The sequence below is a fragment of the Chanodichthys erythropterus genome, chromosome 7 (assembly GCF_024489055.1).
Source record: "Chanodichthys erythropterus isolate Z2021 chromosome 7, ASM2448905v1, whole genome shotgun sequence".
Lineage (NCBI taxonomy): Eukaryota > Metazoa > Chordata > Actinopteri > Cypriniformes > Xenocyprididae > Chanodichthys > Chanodichthys erythropterus.
In genome coordinates this window covers 34,813,968-34,821,509 of record NC_090227.1, presented here as the reverse complement: position 1 = coordinate 34,821,509, position 7,542 = coordinate 34,813,968, and the positions used below count along the sequence as shown (strand labels likewise).

Here is a 7,542-nt window from a genome sequence, read left to right as displayed (position 1 = left end):
GCAGAGCACAGCAAGACAAAACAATGTCCTCCACTTTGGCAGTGCTTTGAATATTAATGGTGGTTAGTAGGACGCTAAAACGATTTGCCAGGATGCCAAATGCATTTTCAACCACCCTTCGAGCTCGCGAAAGTCTGTAATTGAATATGCGTTGCTCTACAGACAGCTTGCGGTTCGGGTATGGCTTCATGAGGTATTCCTTTAAGGGGAATGCCTCATCAGCCACAATGCAGTAAGGGGCCAGCTGGTCTGATTCAGGAAGTGGTGCAGGTGCAGGAATGTTGGATGTTCTTTTTCCAAGGCATCCTGCAATGAGCATCCCCCAAACACTCCACCATCTGAAATGCGCCCGTTGCAGCCCACATCAACATACAGAAATCTGTAGTTGCTGTCTACCAGTGCCATAAGCACTATTGAGAATGTATGCTTGTAGTTGAAGAATTTAGATCCAGATCCTGGAGGGGGACGAATGTTAATGTGCTTTCCATCCAGAGCACCCAGGCAATTTGGGAAATGCCACTGATTCTGGAATCCAACGGCTACTTGCTGCCACTCTTCCACTGTGTCTGGGCACTAAAAAACAATATAATTAAAAGAAATTAGTTTAACTCGTCAGACCATTAATAACTCAGTGATTTTGACATTCTTGAATTAACCCTGCAAAGCCCACTTCTGCAGAATTACAACATCACTTTCAAAAATTTAAAAAAAAATGCCTGCAAATGTTTTTTTCTCTCAAGATCACATTTACATAGTTAATGGGTTCTATTGTTCGTCCTCACAATGCTATTGGGTTGAAGAAGTGTTTATAGGTCAGCATTAGGCTCTTTATGTTTTGGATATTTGGGGGAGATGCCTGTTGCATTGTTCAGGGACAGGTATGAATGGTCTTGAATATGAACCTGTAAGTGCTCTGGGGGGATGAATGTGTTCTTTTAGTATGATAAGTAGAGAGCATAATAGGCCAGCCAGACTGTATTGTTTGAATGTAGTAGTGGAATTTTATTTGCATTGAAATTATAATTTGATGGATAATACTTAGATCTCTGCCCTCGACACATGGTCTACCATCCTGTCTATTCTTTCAGTTTATCTACTACAATATAAGACCCTAAAATTACCCTTATTAAAATGTAAAAAAACTGAAAAATCTTTAATTTCTACATCAGAGGCCTCCTAAAACAATATCTGAGAGATCAAAAAAATTGCTCATTTTTGGGCTAAAACAAAAAACATTAAACAGATACATGTATACCTTTAGGTATTTCTCTTTTAAGACTTGGTAGATTGCTGCACAGGTTTCAGGAACAAATTGCTGAATTGTGGACATTCCCACCCGGAATTGGTAAGAAAGGCTCTTGAAGCTTTCTCCTGCAAAGATTACAAACACATAACTCCACTATTAATTTTCCACACCTTTTACAGAGTCAAATCTAACACTTTTAATGCATTTGTACTACACTACATTAAAGCAAATATTTTTTTTATCAGTTATTAAAGACATTGTGCTACAAACAACCATAATAATGTTTTATACATTGTGTCTTTTTAAAGTAGGCTACAACTGGATACAAAATAATAAAATTCTTTTCACTTTTATAATGCTTCATAATACACCAAAATAAACACAACTGAAAAGGTGTTTTAATGAAATGTTCAAACAACGAATAACCTTACCTGTTGCCAAGAACCGTAGTGTAATCATCAGACGTTCCCCCACGGAGATACAATCCCGGTAGTTCGTGTTTGTTCTCTGTATGATTGGACTAATAAGTTCTTTTAACATGTGAAATTGAGTGGGAAAAAGCCGAGCGAAATTTTTAAAACCACAAGTTTCCTGTAACTCGAGCTCTCGACACAGGTTCGGGAAAGCACCTTGGGCCTGTCTCTGGAGTATCCATGGTTTCACCCATTTAGTGCGCTTTCTCCGTATTTTTCTCATCCGCTTCTTCTTTTCCTCTTCCACAAGCAAAAGACCAAGGGCTGACAAAGCCAGTGCCATTTGCAACGTGTCGGACATTTTTGAAATAACACGAATCCGTATGTGATGAGCGAGAACTGGTTTTTCATGCACCTTTGTTTATGTTTTGTATCCCTGTAGCTCTTCCGGTCTCCCTAGCAACGAACCATAGCAACGAACACAAACTACTGCCACCTGCTGGCATGGAAAGGCATTTCATCTCACGCAGGCGCAGAACGGACGTGCTATTTGGCCGTCGGCTGTCGAACGTCGGCTTGGTGTGTCAGGGCAACTTTGGACCCAGACGCTGCCGACGCCAGCCGACGCCAGCCGACCCCGCAGTCTGCTTTCGTCGCCACTAGTTCGTCGCCGTCGGCTTGGTGTGTTCCGGCCTTTAAAGACACCCTGCTCTCAGCAGCCAGTGAGGGGCCCATTAGTTTCAGTCGGTTTTAGCAGCACAGTTTAGCCTATGGGGGCCTGTTCAAGGCCTATGAAAAAGCAGCAGTGGTGTGCAAGCATGGCATGTAAACAGGCCTTTAATCAGGGAATGGTTTGGGGAGAGCTCTTTTTAATCTGTGATTATAACAGCAGATCAATGCGATTCCCGCTTCAAGCTGTGTCCAAGACAAAAAGGAGGATTTGCATCAAATATTCATAAGCAATGCTTCCTAATGGTTCTCCAGCCAGAGCCGATTTGGGGGTTTTATTATAGGATATTGTGCAGAGTCAATGGACTTACTGGACTCTTTTAATTACAGGGCAGTGCACCTCTGCAGACCCAGACAATTTCACTGGGGGTTTCTTTTGATCTGCTTGTTTCTAAGGCCTGTTAATATGCAAAATGCATTCGGGTAATGAAACAGAGACATAATTCAAGAATTCATCCAAGCATTAATGGTATAATCACACTGATATAATGTGAGGATCAGGAGTGTAACTTCATCATTTGGGTTAAAATATCTAAAAACAAAATATGGTTACACTTTATTTTAAGGTGTCCTTGTTACAGTGTAATTATACATTTACGTACTGAGTAATGTCAATTAACAACATGTACTTACTATAAGGTCAGGTTAGGAAAAGTTTGGTTTAGGGTTAGTTGCTTGTAATTATGCACAATATACATGAATTACCCGTAGCAGATCTATACTGGTGGAGCTGGGGAAGGTGGAGGGTTTCTGAAAGTGTGCTGCACTGCTAAGGCAAATGCTGACTAAGTATTTAAAGGTTGAGCATGTGAGCTCATTGGCTACTGATACAGCAGGAACCAATCAGATGTGCCCTATAGAGAATGATGTAATTACGAGCAGGTTGAGTTTAAGGACCTATTAGCCTGCCCATCTAGAGTTTTATGACAGAACTTTGTATTTCTATTGAGTCCCCTCTGTCTGCATGCAAAAATTAATAGTGTAATTCAATTCAGAAACAAATGAGTGAATCAAACACCAATGCAAAACCAGTGTAGTCCAGTTCACAAACCAATGTCTCTTATAGAGTCCTGAATGAATGACTCTTATTAATGAATAGTTCAAAATGATTGATTCTTCGCTGAACTGAATCAACATCTGACTCACTTACTGAATTGATTTCTGTTTTGATCATTATTTTCAGTGATGTTTGTTTCAAACTAAGCAAATTTTGTGTCAGTATCATTACTGATTGTATGACGTATTGATAAAGATACACATTTGTATTATACTATTTTGTTTTTGATAAATGAAAGAATGCGTGTGTGTGTGTAAATATATATATATATATATATATATATATACACACACATACACACACACATTGCATATAAAGTAAACATTCATAGTTTACTAAAGAGTAGAGCAATTTTCCTCAAAAATCTGACAAGTTGGAAAAAACTCTTCTGCACTAATAAATTCCATTAAATTGAATTAGAAATGGAAACAGATGTTTTCATTGAATTATATGCCAGATGGTTTCATTTGCCTAATTAAGTCTCAAACTGTCAGTCAAACTGAGTTGCGTGCTACAATTTGTCAATATTCCCTTAGATTCAAGCATTGAAAACATGTGCATGTCTATTTTTGGTTCAAAAATCTACCTTACCCAGAAATCATCACTCATTTTTCAAGTACAAACTTAAAGCAACAACAAAAATCTATGATTGTCTAGCTGGGGTCATTAAGTGCTAGAGCTAACACTTGCTCTCACTAATACAATCCACTTTAATCTTTTCAGTGTTTGATTGTATTTGCTTGAAAGCAAACGCAACAAGTACATAATTATCAGACTAATTAAGCTGCCAAAACACAAACACACTGCAAGAGCACCTTCAGAACAGTGAGTGCATGATTCATTAGCATCTGCTGTAAGCCTATTAATCATCTAACAGCCAATTAGCGCACTGTTACCGTTTGCAGTGGATATGTAAATAAATTCCTGGGTTAATTTCTTCCTCTGATAATAAAGGGAACATTATGAAAATTAGCTGTGTGACTATGTAAATGATCTATGTCGTTAATTGCGTGGTGGCTGATAGATTTTTTTTTTTTTGCCACGGACCAGAGTACTGATGCAAAGAAACATTTTCTCAGGCTGTTAGAGAAATTAAACGGGCAGCCTCAGATTCCCGAGAGGCACTTGCAGCATGCAATAATGACATTTAGCCGCCCCTCTCTCTGACTGATGATCATAATAATGCTTCTGCCTGGCAGCGAGCCAGTGGTGGGGGGTGGTCGGTGAAGACCAGGTTGGACACACATATAAAGACACATAAACACAAAATGGTGCCCTTGCACAGCTATCCAAATTAACCGTGCCACACGTAACTTGCGGTGATTAATATTCATTAGCGACTAGTAAAAAGCGGCCATTCCATTAGCAAATTAGCTCAATGTACAAAATACCATCACAGTGTCACATGTCACCTCTGGCTGAAAGAGAATACAGCATTAGCAACAGATTTTATTCAGAATAGACACCATATTTAATGTTCTAAACATCTAAAAAAACATATTTAACATGGCTCATGATTTATGAATTCCAACTACATATAACTACATATAAACTCTGATTACATATCCTCAATGGAAAAAAAACAAACAAAAAGATTTAATTGCTAATGTTTGGGGTTTCAGACAGAGACATCAAATTTAAAACTTGAATAAATGCAATTAATTTGGAAAGTATTCACTGTAGAGATACTAAGCATGTGACAGTATCAAATTTCCCTATCGCGATAATTGCTCAAGCTTTTATTACGGTATATGTTAGCTTTTAACACAATATTGAATAAAGTTACAGAAAAAGTGTTCTCCTAATAGGTTTAATAACTTTCTTCTTATAACAAAAAGAGCTCTGAACATTTAAATACAATAAAACGAAACACAAAAAAGTAAACAAATGTTTTATACAGATTACAGTGCAAAAGGACCCATTTTATATTAAGTGGCCTTAACTACTAATACTTACATTTAAATTAATCATTTGATACAATGCACTTATTGTGTACATACATGTTTTTACATTGTACTTATATTTTAAAAACACCTGCATGTAATTACATCTGTAATTAATTTCTGTAATTACATTTATAATTACACTGTTGACCCATCCCTTACACTTTACCCCTACCCTTAAACCTACCCATACCACCAAAGCTTTCCCTAACCATACCCATATCCCACCTATTGAGGTGCTATTAAGCAGCAAAAGTGTTTTGCAATTCAATATGAACCGAATAAGTACATTGTACTTATTTTTTGATGAAAGTACATAGTAGTTAAGGCCACTTAATATAAAGTGGGACCATGCAAAAGAACTATAAAGAACAAAACGGTAACACTTTACAATAAGGTCTCATTAGTTAAAGGTACACTATAGCTGCATTCCAATTCAGAAGCTGCATCCTTCAAAAAGGCAGCATTCGAAGGCGTCATCGATTGCATCATAGCGGCACTTTAGATGGAATCTCAAGATGCATCCTTTGTTTTCCGGGCAATGAAGGATACAACAGATGGATCCTTCGTGGCTTTGTCTACCCCAGAATTCATTGCGGTGACGACAGGATTTTTTAGAAAAAGTGCTGGATTACCCTTTTAAATATAAGTATTGGGTTTCAACCTACTTCAATATCTAGTGATACAAATGTAAAAAAAAAAAAAAAAAAAAAAAACAGTTCAAAAAACGGTTCAAATGTTAACATATCTTACTAAGATCTACTAAGTTGTTTACATCGGAGTGCGCATGATTTTTGATGCATCATACATGTAGTGTTATCAGTTTTCACTGGTTGATGGAAAGTATTCTAAAAATGGATTCTAAAAATATAAATAATTCATAATAAATATTCACAATATTTTGAAGTGCCCACAATAACAATACAGTGCATGTTTATTATCGTGATTGAAGCCAGGACTGAAACAAAATCACTAGAATGGGAAGCAATCTGAGAATTTCTGAGAATAACTGATACTTTGAGGTAAAACGGAGACAAAAAACTGCAATAATATCAGTGTACTGGGCTTTGATTTATTTCAGAGGAAGTATTAAAATAATTTGAAGGGAAAATAAGAGTTAATTAATCAGAATCACTATAATTATTTTATACATATATCAATGAGGTCCCAGGGACTCCAAACAGAAAAACATTCTGAAAAGTCAATGTCGACAGAATATGAGGGGGAAAAACTTCTAGATTTAATAGGATGAGAACATTAGACCTGATTTTCAATGTACTAGGCTGTATTTCTGCCCCTCGCAGCCTCATTTTGTTTTATGTCATATTAAATAAGCCGTCTACTTTACTCTTCTCTAAAATAAGTCTATAAGAGAGTAATTTCTGTTATACAAAGCACATGTTTGTACTCATTTTACGATCTCTATATTCTTTAAAATCCATCATGTTTCTGTAGGTGTGGAGATCAAATGGGTTAAGATGATATTCTCTTATTTTACCAAAGCAGATTTGGTGGCTTTTCAGCCTCATACTGTCCTATTCTCCTCCTCTCAACTCATGATAAATGCTGCAGGCTGCTCCTAATCATCCATGGGACAAGAAAGGAAATGAGGCCTAAGACAGAGCAGGAAAGACAGGAGGAGGGAGGAAGAAAAAGAGAGAGACAGGGAGAACAACGGAGGATGAATGGGGCGTTTACTATGGGTGACTTGGGTGATATTTTTTAGCACGGCTTCCAGCTTATAGGGCTGCAAAAACATTACCAACAAGGAGTAGCCCTGGCAAACCTCTCAGATCCGCACAAGAGTAATATCTGACTTTAGCAGTTCCCTATGCACACCCTGAAAACCCCCTCAGCTGAGTGCAGCCAATTGGATTATGTTTGGGATTATGCAGTGACAGGCCAGATGTTTTTTCGGCATTTAACCGCCTAAACTGCAAACATTTCCTCTGGCTGTTTTGGCTCATTGAGCTACGATCTGAAGCCTGTCGATTGCCCCCTTGTGTCATTTCTCCCATCTGCAGGGTGATGACAAAGAAGGCCAGATGGGAAGGAGGTGTTTAGAAAAATGAAGGCAACAGTTTGTATGGCTTTTTAGTTTAAATCTACTTGACACTAAGTTTACTTGAGGTCTTTACTTAAAATAATTAAGTT

The 7,542-nt window shown here is 37.6% G+C and overlaps 1 long non-coding RNA gene across 1 annotated transcript; it reads right to left on the bottom strand.

Moving 5' to 3' along the window:
- Positions 1-351: 351 nt before the first annotated feature.
- On the bottom strand, positions 352-1,793 carry LOC137022826 (uncharacterized). Its single transcript, XR_010895444.1, has 3 exons — positions 1,678-1,793; positions 1,256-1,371; positions 352-573 (listed from the first exon to the last, which is right to left on the bottom strand). It is a non-coding gene; the product is annotated as an uncharacterized lncRNA (long non-coding RNA).
- Between the last annotated feature and the right edge of the window lie 5,749 nt (positions 1,794-7,542).